Genomic DNA, 13,589 nt, shown 5'->3' on the forward strand with positions numbered 1-13,589 from the left:
AAGTTCATTCAGCTGTGCTTTGTGCATTGGGTCCACAAGGAGTCAAGACCCAAAGGCTTTTTTGTCACACTTGGACTATTATCTACATTTTAATTGTTTCAAAAGTGGTATTTAACTAAACACACCAGTCCATCTCAGTTTAAACCATGACACTTGCCAAGGTAAATTATACTTAATATTTAGCCTGATTTCCATGCCCCAATGAAAAGAATAAATGACTCCCTCTTTCTAAAATACTTTCCTTCTTGATTAATTTAAAGGTGAAAAATAACCAAGATTTTTTAAATTTTTTGAGGTCAGGATAACCTCATCTTGGATCCCATTTAGGATCAATGTTGCCTTAGACAATTTACCTAATATCTCTGAGATTTAATTTCTTCATCAATAAAATGGGAAGAGAAAATATCCATCTCACATTTAATATGGTATTTAAGTGAGGTCGAATGCCTGGCATACCATAGACATGCAATAAATGTTAGCTCCCTTCACTAGTGTGGAGAAAAAAGACAACTAAGTTCACAAGCTTTATCTTTGAAAACTTTTGTATTTTTTGTATTTTTGTATTTTGAAAACCCATTTTTCATTAGCATAATGAGCCTTCACTTATAGCCAGAAAACTCTAAAGTGTTTTCCCTGAGCTTGTAAAGAAGAATCTGAAATTCAGCATTATTACCCACCCAGCAACTAAATTTTTAAACTTAAATTCTAGACAGTAAAATGCATCATGTAGTAACAAAGGGCAGTCCCCAACCTCTTGTGGAAGAAGTAAATTTAAACTCAAATCTCTGAAGATCTATAGCTAGGTAGATTCACAAATTTATATCATTTAAGGGGGACAATTGATAGAAAGACTCAAATCTCTAGTTCTAGCAGAGACTTCAAATAATTACAAAAGTCATAATTACCACAAAAACCAGTTTGTAACCATGGCTAACTGAATACTAGGCAGCTGACTATCAGTCAAAGGAAAGCAAGGGGGGTCATTTCTGTGTCACATAAAGAGAAGCGTGCTGGTTGATGCCACTTTCTCTTTACTGCCTGCTGTTGGGTGCTCTGCAGAAGTGGCCGGAGGAGGAGGGCAGGTAAGATGTGACTCCAGCTCTTGGATAACAAACACAGTGACAACCGGAAGCTCAGACTGGCAGTACCTGGTTGTCTCACCACCAAATTACCAAGGGTTGGGTAACCTTTTCCGTGCTCAAATGACTAAACGAAACCTGCTCAGTGATGGTTGCCAGTCCTTTCCAAAGTGGTATGTGGACTTTGGAGTAATTCTGAGCTCTGATTATATAACTTAGTTGTCTGGTCTAGGGTAAGGTCCTTACCTTTCTCATCTGTAAACTGACCATTATACTAGTTCCCACTGAACAGGATGGTTAACTCAGTTAATATTTGTGAAGTACTTGGAACACTGGCTGCTCCACAGAAACTCTTTCATGGAGAGTCTTAAAATAAAAATAGTACACCTTCCTCATACAGCACCAAAATATTCAGAAAAATCATCTTAGATTTATGCCAAAATCTTAGTCTTCTCCTTAGGCAAGGAGTCAGACAACCAATTTTTTTTTAGTAATTGAAATATTTCACTTGCTTCAATAAAAGTATTGATTAAATATTTAAGTGTATATATAAATATTATCTATTTAAGTAAAATATGTAAATATATAAATCACATATACTATACAATGTTTATTATCTATTTCATTTAACATGCTAATGGACAGGGTTTTACTTTTAAGCATGATCAATTTCAAGATCAGATTAAAGAAGTGTTTACTTTGTATATCTATATATATGAAAATAAAGTTTTTTGTGTAGTCCATAACATTTCTATCCTATGATTATTGATGATGATTGATTATTTTCCATATGTCATCTGTACTGAATTATTTATAATTAATAAAACTCTTATTTTAGAAAGTTGGTTGTGCAAGTAGAGCCATTGATCAAACAACCTATACATAAAAAAATGTATGATGTGGTCTTACCTTGAAGTAATCATACTTGTGGTCTTCAAATATTGTTTTCTTTTACATTTTTGTTTTTGAAATAAGATGTAGTTTCTGTATTCATAAAATATTGTAAGAGGATAATTTATCATTAAACATAGGGTGTAGGGACTCTTATAATTTACATTAGAACTTTTTCGGTATGTCTTGCACATGTGAACTTCAAAATGCTTTCCTCTCATTTGCAATTAGGAGCACTTCCGAGCGACAGCTCTAGTTTCCCTCCTCTGTGTGTGAGGGTCATGTCTCTGCTGATGAAACTACTGGTTGGTAGTGGGAAATCTACATTTAAAGCATCACAGGGTATTTTTATTTGTGTTTTTTAATATTATATTTGAAATTAGGCTATGCCTAGAAGGAGAAAATACATAATCATAATCTAATAGTTAATTGAACAACAAAAATATCAAACCAGTGATTATTTTACTCAAAACTGCACCAAAAAACTAGTTTAAATGATTATCTGTTTCACTCATTAAAGTTATCACATATTTTACTGATTTTCCTATGGCTGAATGTCAGAGCTGAAGAAGTGAAAAGCACTGAAGAACTGTTCTCATGCTGGTGCTGAATGAAACCAAATAGCCTGATGGTATGACCTCTTTCTCAGGGGCTGGAGGAAGTATATGGCTATCTTATTCTCACTTTTAATCAAATGTTACATTTAGGTTCTTCTGGAGTGGAAGCCATGTGTGATTCATCTATATCCCCAGGGTATATATCATATGTTATGTATAAATAAAAGTATATAAACTCAAATGGGGCAAATTGAGAGGCTACACATGCAGCTCACTATAGAAGGTTCTAAACAACACATGTTTAAGTCATGATCATGCTATTTGACATATAGGTACATGGTACTGAATATCTTTTTTTTAAGTACAGAGCTTGTTTAATACCAACAAAATGTTGTATGCTACAACAAAGGTTCAGATGCATTTCTAAAATGTAAAGAGAAATATTAAAATGTCATTTCCCTTTAGCTCTTCATGTTAAGCTAGCCATGCTTATTTTTCCATTTGCATTTAAAAATCTCATTTGCTGGGTTATATTTACTGGCTATCTTTTTTTAACAGAAATTTTTAAAAGATTTTATTTATTTATTTTTAGAGAGAGGGGAAGGGAAGGAGAAAGAGAGGAAAAGAAACATCCATGTGTGGTTGCCTCTTGTGAGCCCCCTACTGGGGACCTGGCCCACAACTCAGGAGTGTACCCTGACTGGGAATTGAACTAGTGACCCTTTGGTTTGCAGGCCAGCACTCAATCCACTGAACCACACAAGCCAGGGCTGGCTATCTTTTTTTTTTAATAGTGGAAAGTAATAATCACTTTAGGAAAGTAATATTTTCTTATGTGAGGATGCCTATTCTACCCTCAAAATATTTGTAGTGATTGTTTTTCTATCTCCTCCAATAAAAAAGTGCTTCTTGGGAATTAATATAACCTTCAACTTGGGTCAACATTCCTTTCCTTAAAATGTACACACACAAAACAAAGGTGCACAGTGAGTGTCCTATTTCTTATGCTGGCATTACTTTCATAAGCTGAAAATGATTCTCCAGCTATCAAAACAGTCTAACATGGATTAGAACTTCAGTTAAAATCAAAGCTCTCAAATGGCACATCTGGGGGACTACCTATAAACTGACCTAACAGTACAGATGGAGTATCAGTGGTGGGTCATGCATACACATCGCACATATACAGGTTTAGCCAGATACAGGGATAAAATGTTTATGCCTGTATTAGTCATTTGTGGCTAAAAACCAATGCTAAACTTCTGTTTATAAGGAAGACATAGGATAAGTCTCTTTTATTATAAAAATAAAATAGCTTCTTCATTGTCAGGGAATTGTGAAAAAATTAGTATTTTCAATAATTGTAAAACTATTGAAATAATCCAGGATAAAATAGATAAGGACCTAAATGACTATAACAGTATTGAGATTGGAGAGAAGTGGCAGTTCTGAGATAGTTAGAAGACAGAATCAACAGGTCTTACTGGTCCATTGGATGTAGGAAAAAGGGAGGAATCATATGATGACCAAGTTTCATGTTCGACTGCATGGGTACATAGTGATACTGTTTTTTGAGATCAGGAGCACAGGAAGAGAAGCAGATTTGGAGTTTGGAAGGAAGGAGAAGACTGAGAAGATGAGTGTAGTTCAGGGTATGTTGGAGGTGTGCATGGGACATCTAAAGGAGGATATCAAGTAAGTAGGATGTCATTGATATGGTGAGCAGCTAGACTGGGAGTAGAGATTTCACAAAATTAGAACACAGGTAGTAACTGAAGCCATGAGTGTATACAAGGTAATAATGTGTATACAGAAAATAATGTAAAGAGGGAAAAGCATTGGGAATGGTTCTCCATATCATTATATTGGTCACTAAGAGGTATTGCCTTATTAAAAGACTGAACTATTGAAAATATGTGCTAGGATAGCATGAAGTGATATTTAACATAAAGCTAGCAAAGCTGTAAATAAATTTTGCTTTCTAACTCCTTCAACATCCTTTTGTTACACAGTGTGGTTTCCTCAGGTTACCACATACATTTACTCCCTGGGCTGTCGAGGCCAGTTGGTTTCACTTTACACCACACAAACAAGCATGTGGCATGAGGTTAAGTCCTCCTAACCACTCTTCTTGTTATTTACATGTGTTTTAGAAACCAGTGACCCGCACAACCAAGGAATTCAATTAGAATCACTCACATCTTCTAATTTGTTATACATAAAACTACTGTGGGAATGATTGATAATCATATATGTTTCACAACTGCCCATATTTCAACTTCCTCTGTAAACTTTGGTGATCAAGACCTTTAAGAAAGAGATTTCAAGACCTCAGTAATCACAGGCTCCTTGTCTCTGTTCTTTGTTTGGTTCTATCAGTTGCAAAAGACATTCTGCAAACTTTAAACTCTCCATTAAACTTTACCAAAGAAGCAGGATTCCATGTATGAATTATGAAGTAAATGTTAAACTAAACCAATATATCATAAACAAAACAATCCCAGGCCGTATCTGTCATTATAAATAATTCTTAGATTATTTTCTGAAACCATTAGAATTATAATAGCTGCTATGAGATTTGTCCATTTTCTTTTGGTAAAATCTTTTAATATTTAAAACTTCTGAGCTGTCTCATAATATCTAAATCACTATCCCCTCCTATCCCTTGCCATTAAAGCCAGGGTTCCAGTTACTATTTTTTTTTGTAAGTTACCTCTTAAGCCTCATGGTTTTATGAAAATGCCTAACCCACTATCAACTTCACACACATAGAATTAATCTTCATTTATGTTTTCATATATTCTAAAGTTTCCCATTAGAAAGCATTCCTCTTCCTCACATATAATATTATTAAGTTCTATATATCCATTATAAAGTCAAATTGCCTCTGAAGAAAGATGATGATGAAAATATAATGTTCACTCTGATGTCATGAATCTAACAGACTTCCATAATCCTTGGTGCCTTAAGGTATTTTTGCTTACTCTGCATCTAAAAAGACACCAAAATGATATGTACTACCAGAGTATTTAAGGCAGGAACTGACTCTGAAAGCCTTAGTTTACTGTAGAGTTAAGACATTATGTAAGGTTGGATCCTTTTGAAGTGTTTTACTACAAGTGTTCCCAATAAAGTATAAAGCGAGATGGAAAATTTCAGGAACTATCATTTTTTAAAAATAGAGTGTTTTAGACTTAGAAAAAATGATAGGGAAACTAATACCTTGGTTTGATCCAAAATGAATTCAAATTGCTCCTTCATGATCAAGTGAATTAAATTTGCCTAGAATAAAAACAGAGAAAAGTACATTACCTTTCCTCTATATATTCCAACTGGTTTGATTTTTCTTCATTAGTAGTACCTTTCTGCGAAGGATGATGTGTGACGGGTGAACAACTCAACATCTAGAAAAGTATCTGGTCTATAACAGGCAATAATCAGCATTTGCAGGTAAAGGTGCTAGATATTCAGATTGATGGATATTGATGGTATTCATTAAGGAAGAGAATAAGTAGTATGTAGACTTGTTAGAGTATAGCTCTGGCACAATCAACTACGGGTTTAGCTCTCAAATCCATCACTTACTAGCTGTATGAATTGGGCAAATTATTTAGCTTTCCTGAACTTTGGTTCTTTCTATAAGAGAATGGTAATACCTGTCTTTGGAAATTACATGAAGATTAAATGACAAAATGTATATAAAGCATTTACTGTGGTTCACAGTAAAGCTCTTAAAAATGACAACAAAAACAAAATAAACTTAAACCAATATTTCTGAAAGAAATATGGTTTATTTCCCACTATTTGTTTAAAAAGAAATGACTTCTAGTGCAAACTAGTCAACTGAATATCCATGTTTATCTCACTTTCTCCCATGGCTGTATTTCAATGAGTAAATCTAGGCTAAAAACAAAACCTCAAGAGAATTAGAAAACAAGCCACAGACTAGAATATTTGCAAAAGACATATCCGATAAAGAACTGTTATCCAAAACATACAAAGAACTCTTAAACTCAACAAGAAGAAAATGAGAAACCCAGTTAAAAAATAAGTATAAGCCCAAACAAGCCACTTCATCTGAAGAAATACAGTGGTAAGTAAACATATGAGAAGACGTTTAACATCACATGTCATTAGGGAATTTCAAATTATAACAACAATGAGATATCACTGCATACCTATTAAAATGCCAAAATTCATAACACTGAACCACTAAATGCTGGCAAGGATGCAGAGCAATGAAAACTCTCATTCATCACTGGTGGGAATGCAAAATGATACAGCCACTTTAGAAGGCAGTTTGGCCATTTCTTACAAAACAGAACACAATATTACCATATGATCCAGCAATTGCGTTCCTTGGTATTTATCCAAATGAATGGAAAACATAAGTTTCCATGTCCACACCAAAACCTACATATAGATGTTTAAAGAAGCTTTATTCATAATTGCTAAAACCTGGAAGCAACCAAGATGCCCTTCAGTAGATAAGGAGACAAATAAACTGGGCTTCACTGAGACAAAACAGTATTACTCAATATTAAAAATAAATGAGCTGTCAAGCCATGAAGAGACATGAAGGAAACTTAAATGCATATGAAGTGAAAGAAGCCATTCTGTAAAGGCAAAATAATAAAAACTTTGGTAATTGCCAAGAGTTAAGAGGGTTGGAGGGATGAGTAGGCAGAGCACAGAGAATTTCTAAGGCAGTGACACTATTCTGTTTGACATTACAGTAGTAGATACATGTCATTATAAATTGTCAAAACCCAGAAAAATGCACAACACCAAGGGTGAACCCTAATATAAACAATGGGCTTTAGGTGATAATGATGAATAAATGCAGGTTTATCAACTATAACAGATGAACCACTATGGTAAGTGATCTCGATAGAGTGGGGCACGTATAGGGGCAGCAAGTACATGGGAACTCTCTGTACTTTCCCGTCAATTTTTGCTGTGAACCTAAAACTGCTCTAGACAATAAATTCTGTTAATTAAAAGAGGAAAACAACCCACACAAATATTTTCTTACATTTAATTAATATTGTACAGTTGCCTATAATGCAACTGTTATTTAAAAAAAAAACTGGAGCAAAAGAAAATCTTGTTTACACAATAGAATTCTATGCAGCAGAAAGAAGGAGCTCCTACCCTTTGCAACAGCATGGATGCAACCGGAAAGCATTATGCTAAACAAAATAAGCTAGGCAGGGAAAGACAAATACCATATAATCTCACCTTTAACAGGAACCTAAACAACAAAACAAATAAGCAAAATATAACCAAAGACACTGAAATAGAGAACAGACTGACAGAGTTCAGAGGGAAGAGGAGAGGGAATTTCAGGGAAAATTCAGGGGAAAAGGGGAAGGGTTTATAGGAACAAGTAAAGGACACATGGATAAAAACTAGGGGTGGGTAGAAATGGGAGGGTGGAGGGGAGGGCTGGGATGGGAGTAAAAGATAGAAAATTGTACTACAACAACAATTAAAATAAAATTAAAGAAAGAAAAAGTCTTGGTTATTAACATACATTGTTTGCTATTTTAACTCTGTCAAATAGTCAATCTGTTATTATATTATAACATTAAGGGAATCACTTCCAAATGCAGGACATTCTATAATTATTGGTTTCTGAAAGAGAATCTTCATTGTTATCTAAATATTTCACAACATCCCTTTTTCTCTTAGGGTAAAGTATTTCTGAATTCCCTCTTGTGTTTTGAGGTAGCACACCATCAAATGTACACAGCTAAGTGATATATTCTTCTATACCTTATAAAAGTACTAGATATTAAATTTTTAGCAGCCCATGTCCCCTGACGGATACAAACAGGAACCTTATAAATCAATCTATGTCAGTTAATGGTTTTCTTCTGCAAAATGCCACTTGCCTTAGATGCCTATTTAATTGTTAAGCACAAGCAAAACACCTCAGAAATAATTCAGAAGTATTAATATATCACTGCTGATCTGTAAAAATCAATTTAAAGTTTAACATTCATCATTTTTATTTCCATGGAGAAGCAATTAACCATTAAAGCAAGCTTATTTAATCCTGAGTCTATTATATTATTTGTTCTTCTCATTGCTATATCTGACCCAAGATGGAAATGAAAATATTAATATAATTTTTACCATTATCCTAAGTCTCTGGATACATATTTACCACCCCCCAAATGATAGTGGGTTTGAGTCCTGTAATTAAAATGTGGCCTCAACTACATTTAGAGGATTTTATGCTGAAGTACTATAATTGGGAAAAACGCGAGAAATTAGATGCACTTGGTTTTCATTCAACTTAACTGCTTACTAGGTGTATGACACTGTGAAATTAACTCAAGAAACTATAACATGGAGATGGATATTTATAAATTTTAAGTGAATTTATAAATATGAAGTACAAATGTTTTGTTTTCTCCATGACTTCTCAGTTTCTTTATACTCATTTATCACATTGAGAACAACTGTTACTTGTAGAACTGATCATTCAATGAAAGAATATATGCCAAAAATCACTGGAATGTACTAGATGCTTGAAAAATGTCAAATTCCACTGAAAAAAAATGTGGCCTCAAGAAAATTTCCATAGCGCTGTCATGTAACAAAAATGAGACATACACACACACACACACACACACACACACACACAGAGATCTTGTATGAAAATAAGATAAAGAAGAAATTTCAAAATCATTTCTGTGTTTCCCCAAGTGAAGTAAAAAGAAAAACCACGAGCAAAAATTAATATGAAATAAAATTTAAAAAAAGGAGAGAGATTCATTCTCTAAAATAATCTCAGTTTGGTTTAAAACTTTGGGAAGGTGACAATTTGCTGTGAAATTCTAGACTTCTCTAAACCAGTTTTCTAATTTTGATGAAACAGTGGAGGCAGAAGTATTGAGTATCAAGGTGGACTGTGGAGGGGCAGATATTAAAGTTCATAGATGGGGATAAGCTAAAGTGTTTCCCTTATTTTTTGGTTCCATAATATTCATAGTTGTGTTATTGTATGGTCTGAAATATGTAGGAAATAATGAATAAAATGTTTATAATCCTATCTAGATTTTTTTTTGTCTGTGATCAGACTATCTACAATGTGAGATAGCTCAAGTAATTGACTCAATGTCTGAATGAAATGTCTAAAATACATAGTAGCTATTTTCTGGCTCTTTAAGAACTTAATTTTGTTTACCTTAGGACCCTACCCTAACCCCATCTACAGTAATCCTGCTCAGTCACATAATCTGGATTGAGTACACTGACAACTGGTTTGCTTTCCCCTTTCCTGGTCTCACTTGTTGGCAGTCCTTGGGTCTACCCAAAGAGAATGCTATTTTCCCTTGGCCATGATGATTTGTTCAGCGATGAGGAGTATGACTGAATCCAACTCTTTTCAAGAGTTTTGCCAGGAATATCTGTAAAGATATTGTAGGATTTCAGAGATGTATAGTGGCCATATATAAAATTGGTAAACTTTGTGAAAGAATGTATAGGAAAGCATAAATACACAGAAAGCCATGCCATATTTCTATTATAGGTTGGAAGACTCATAATTGATTAAAATATTCTCTCCAAGTTACTATATTCATATTATTCATTTTGACTAAAATAAATAAACAGATAAAACCAGAATGTTTAGTTTGTCTGACAGGTTAAACACATGAAAATAGCTCAGGTGGAACAGATAAATTAAATATTAAGTATTAAAAAAGCTGAAAAATTATACAAAATATTAAACCAAAATTAAACTAAATGGACCAAAGATGAAAATATAAGATCTGAAACAATGAATTACAGAGAAAACATAAGTACTAAACTTATGAACCTTGGTATTTGAAAAATTTTATGAATTTGGTCTCAAAGGCAAGTGAAGTAAAAGCAAAAATAAGTGAATGAGACTATATCAAACTAAAAAGCTTCTACACAGCAAAAGAAACCACCAACAAAACAAAAGGGCATCTAGTCAAATGGGAGAAGATATTTGCAAACAACACCTCTGAAAGGGCTTAATATCCCAAATGTATAAAGAAATCATACAACAACAGAAAACAAACAATCCAATTAAAAAACCAGCAGATGACCTGACAGACACTTCTCCCAAGAAGACATACAAATAATCAAAAGATGTATGAAAAGATGCTCAACTTCAAGAAAATTCAAATAAAAAGCTATAAGGAGATATACCTCCTTTCTCCCCACCACCAACAACAACAAAAAAACAACTATAAGGAGATACCACCTCATACCTGTTAGAATAGCTATCATCAACAAGACAAGTAATAGTAAGTATTGGGGAGGTTGTGGAGAAAAAGGAACCCTCATTCACTGCTGATGGAAAGGTAAACTGGTACAGCCACTATGGAAAACTGTATGGAGGTTCCTCAAAAAATTAAGAATAGGGTTACCATATGATCTAACAACCCTTCTTCTGGCTATCCACCCCAAAAATATGAAAACATCTATTTGTAAAGATAAACATCCCTACATTTATTGTAGCATTATTCATGGTGGCCAAGACATGGAAATAACCAAAGTGTTCTTCAATAGATGATTGGACAAAGAAGATATGGTACATCTACACAATGGAATATGACTCAGCCATAAGAAAAGATGAAATACTGCCATTTTCAACAACATGGATGGATCTTGAGAATCCCATTTATGTTAAGAAAAATTAGGTCAACTGGGAAAAGTCAAGAACTGTATGATTTCACTAATATGTGGGATATAAAACTGAAAGCAACAAACGAACAAACAAACAAATAAAAACTCACAGACATAGACAATAGTGTGGTGGCTACCAGAGGGAAATGGGGTTGAGGGGAAGGTCATAAAGAGTAGAAGAGGCATAAGTGGTGATGAGAGAAAATTTGACTTTGAATAGGAAACACACAATTCAATGTACAGTTGATGTCGTATAAAGTTGTACACTTAAAACCTATAATTTTAACCAATGTCACCCAATAAATTTAATTTAAAAAAATTTAAATATTAGGAAAATCATAAGAGCAAGTATTACATAATCTTGAAGTAGAAAGCTTTCCCAGTTTGATATCCAAAGGTCTTAAAACATAAAAAAATAGAATTGACTACATATTTGTACAGAAGTTACAAAATCGAAAGACAAATAAAACTCTAAAGAGAATTTTCATAACCTAGGTAAAGAAACAGCACATTCAAACAATTCCACAAGAAGAAACAGTTGCACATGAAAAAATAATTGCAAAGAAAATCAATGGCCAATAATCATATGAAAGATGACCACCAAAAATGCAAATTAATGTAATATCATCCTTCATCCCTCAGAGTAGCAAAGATATATAAGTACTGTTAATGCCAGGTATTGATGAGAGTGTAAGGAAATGGGTTTTCTTACATGTTTGTGGTAATATAAGTTAGTTCATTATTTTGGAGGGCAATATTTATTATAATGTTGTTATAAGAGCAAAAATATTTTTAAACCATTGAAATGCCCATCAAGACAGATTTGGCTAATAAATTAAGATATAACTATAAGATAAATGCCAAATATCTACTAAAACATATAAGAGATGTATGTGATTTTATGTGAAAAGAAATTTCTAGTATAAAACATATGAGTTACAAAAAAAGCTATAAGAACAAATATCCAATTTTTTCACATATCAATTATTACTTAGTTATACCTATTGAGTGCTCACCACTTAATGCCAGACACTCAGTAAGCTACACACCAAGGGATGCATATGCAAGCACAAATGTGTGCAAGCACATACATCTATATGTGCGCACATACATCAAACTTTTATTACCCTTGTGAAATGAGAGAAGTAGAGTGCAGGGTGGAGTGGAGGGAAAGGGTCGACAGGTAATTAGTTTCAAGAAGGATGAGAGGTTCCCTTACTACAATACACAGCCCTATTTGCTTGAATTATGTTTATTGTGGACATGTATTAGCTTTATTCTCTGGGGAAAAAATCAAATATAGTTTCATTCTGAAAGAAAGAGAAATGTAAATATATGATATTTTGTTAATTCTCAGAAAAGCTACTGTTTTCAAAAGATGAACTGTAATTTTTGTGTGTGCTGCTTTCCCAAATACAGAGCCTGTACCTTCTATGTGCCATGAGTTTCACATGGAAAATTATTGATAAAAGGCAGCTCATGCTGAGTGACAAAGTCATTCTATCTGCAGGTCTTGGGAATGACAAGATTTTGTAGCTTGGATCTAGTTCCTATTATATTAAGAAATTAATGCTATAAAAGTGTGTAGCTTTTAAAAATATGTATTTTTCCATAGTATACTAATGTCAAATAATGAAAAAAGGACAATTTTAGTTTTTGCGAATTACGTAGCTCTCTGGACATTTAATATTTTCAACATAACATAGCTTTTATTCTGCTGCCTTTGGTGAAGACAAGTTTAAGTAAATTTATAAACTGTAAATTATATACAAACAAATGTATGCACATGCTGTTTGAATAGCTTTAAATACTTATTCTGATATTGATCAATTCTAAGATAATAAAAGAAAAATCATTTGTTTTACAAGAGTGCCTCCAGCAAACCATAACTTATATAATTCTCAACAGCCTAGATTAGGATATACTTGGGATCACAAACACATAATTAAAATGCTTTGTCAAATAATAAAACACCTTTGACTCCAGGGGCAGACTTATTTACCAAGATTGAAAATATGGAAAATATCAAAAAGGGATCTTCTTTTTTAATAATGGATTTCTGTTTTATTTCTTAAAATATATTTTATTGATTATGCTATTATAGTTGTCCCAGTTTTCCCCCCTTTGTGGCCCTCCATCCTTACACACCTTCACTCCAGTGGGGCCTTAGTCCCACTAAGTTCATGTCCATGGGTTGTGCATATAAGTCCTTTGGCTTCTCCATCTCCTGTAATTTTCTTGACATGCCCCTGTCTATTTTGTACCTACCAATTATGCTTTTTAATCTCTCTACCTTTTCCTTCCAATCTCTCCTCCCTCTTTCAGCTGATAGCCCATTCCTGTTCTGGTTATTTGCTTAGTTTGTTTTTGTAGATTCGAGTTGTTGATAGTT

At 33.6% G+C, this 13,589-nt stretch overlaps 1 long non-coding RNA gene across 8 annotated transcripts in view; it reads right to left on the reverse strand.

Annotated features, from left to right (window-relative positions):
- LOC123807250 overlaps positions 1-13,589 on the reverse strand; it is a 269,462-nt gene that overhangs the window by 105,722 nt on the left and 150,151 nt on the right. For 7 of the 8 annotated variants that reach the window (XR_006783630.1, XR_006783620.1, XR_006783626.1 and 4 more), the window contains one exon: positions 5,750-5,809. The exons of the other annotated variant lie outside the window; for it this stretch is intronic. This is a non-coding gene — a long non-coding RNA (uncharacterized LOC123807250). The remainder of the gene's footprint in view (positions 1-5,749; positions 5,810-13,589) is intronic. 8 annotated transcript variants of the gene reach the window in all.

The sequence above is a fragment of the Phyllostomus hastatus genome, unplaced genomic scaffold, assembly GCF_019186645.2.
Source record: "Phyllostomus hastatus isolate PE091 unplaced genomic scaffold, TTU_PhHast_1.1 phas_contig_1, whole genome shotgun sequence".
In the NCBI taxonomy this organism is placed as follows: domain Eukaryota; kingdom Metazoa; phylum Chordata; class Mammalia; order Chiroptera; family Phyllostomidae; genus Phyllostomus; species Phyllostomus hastatus.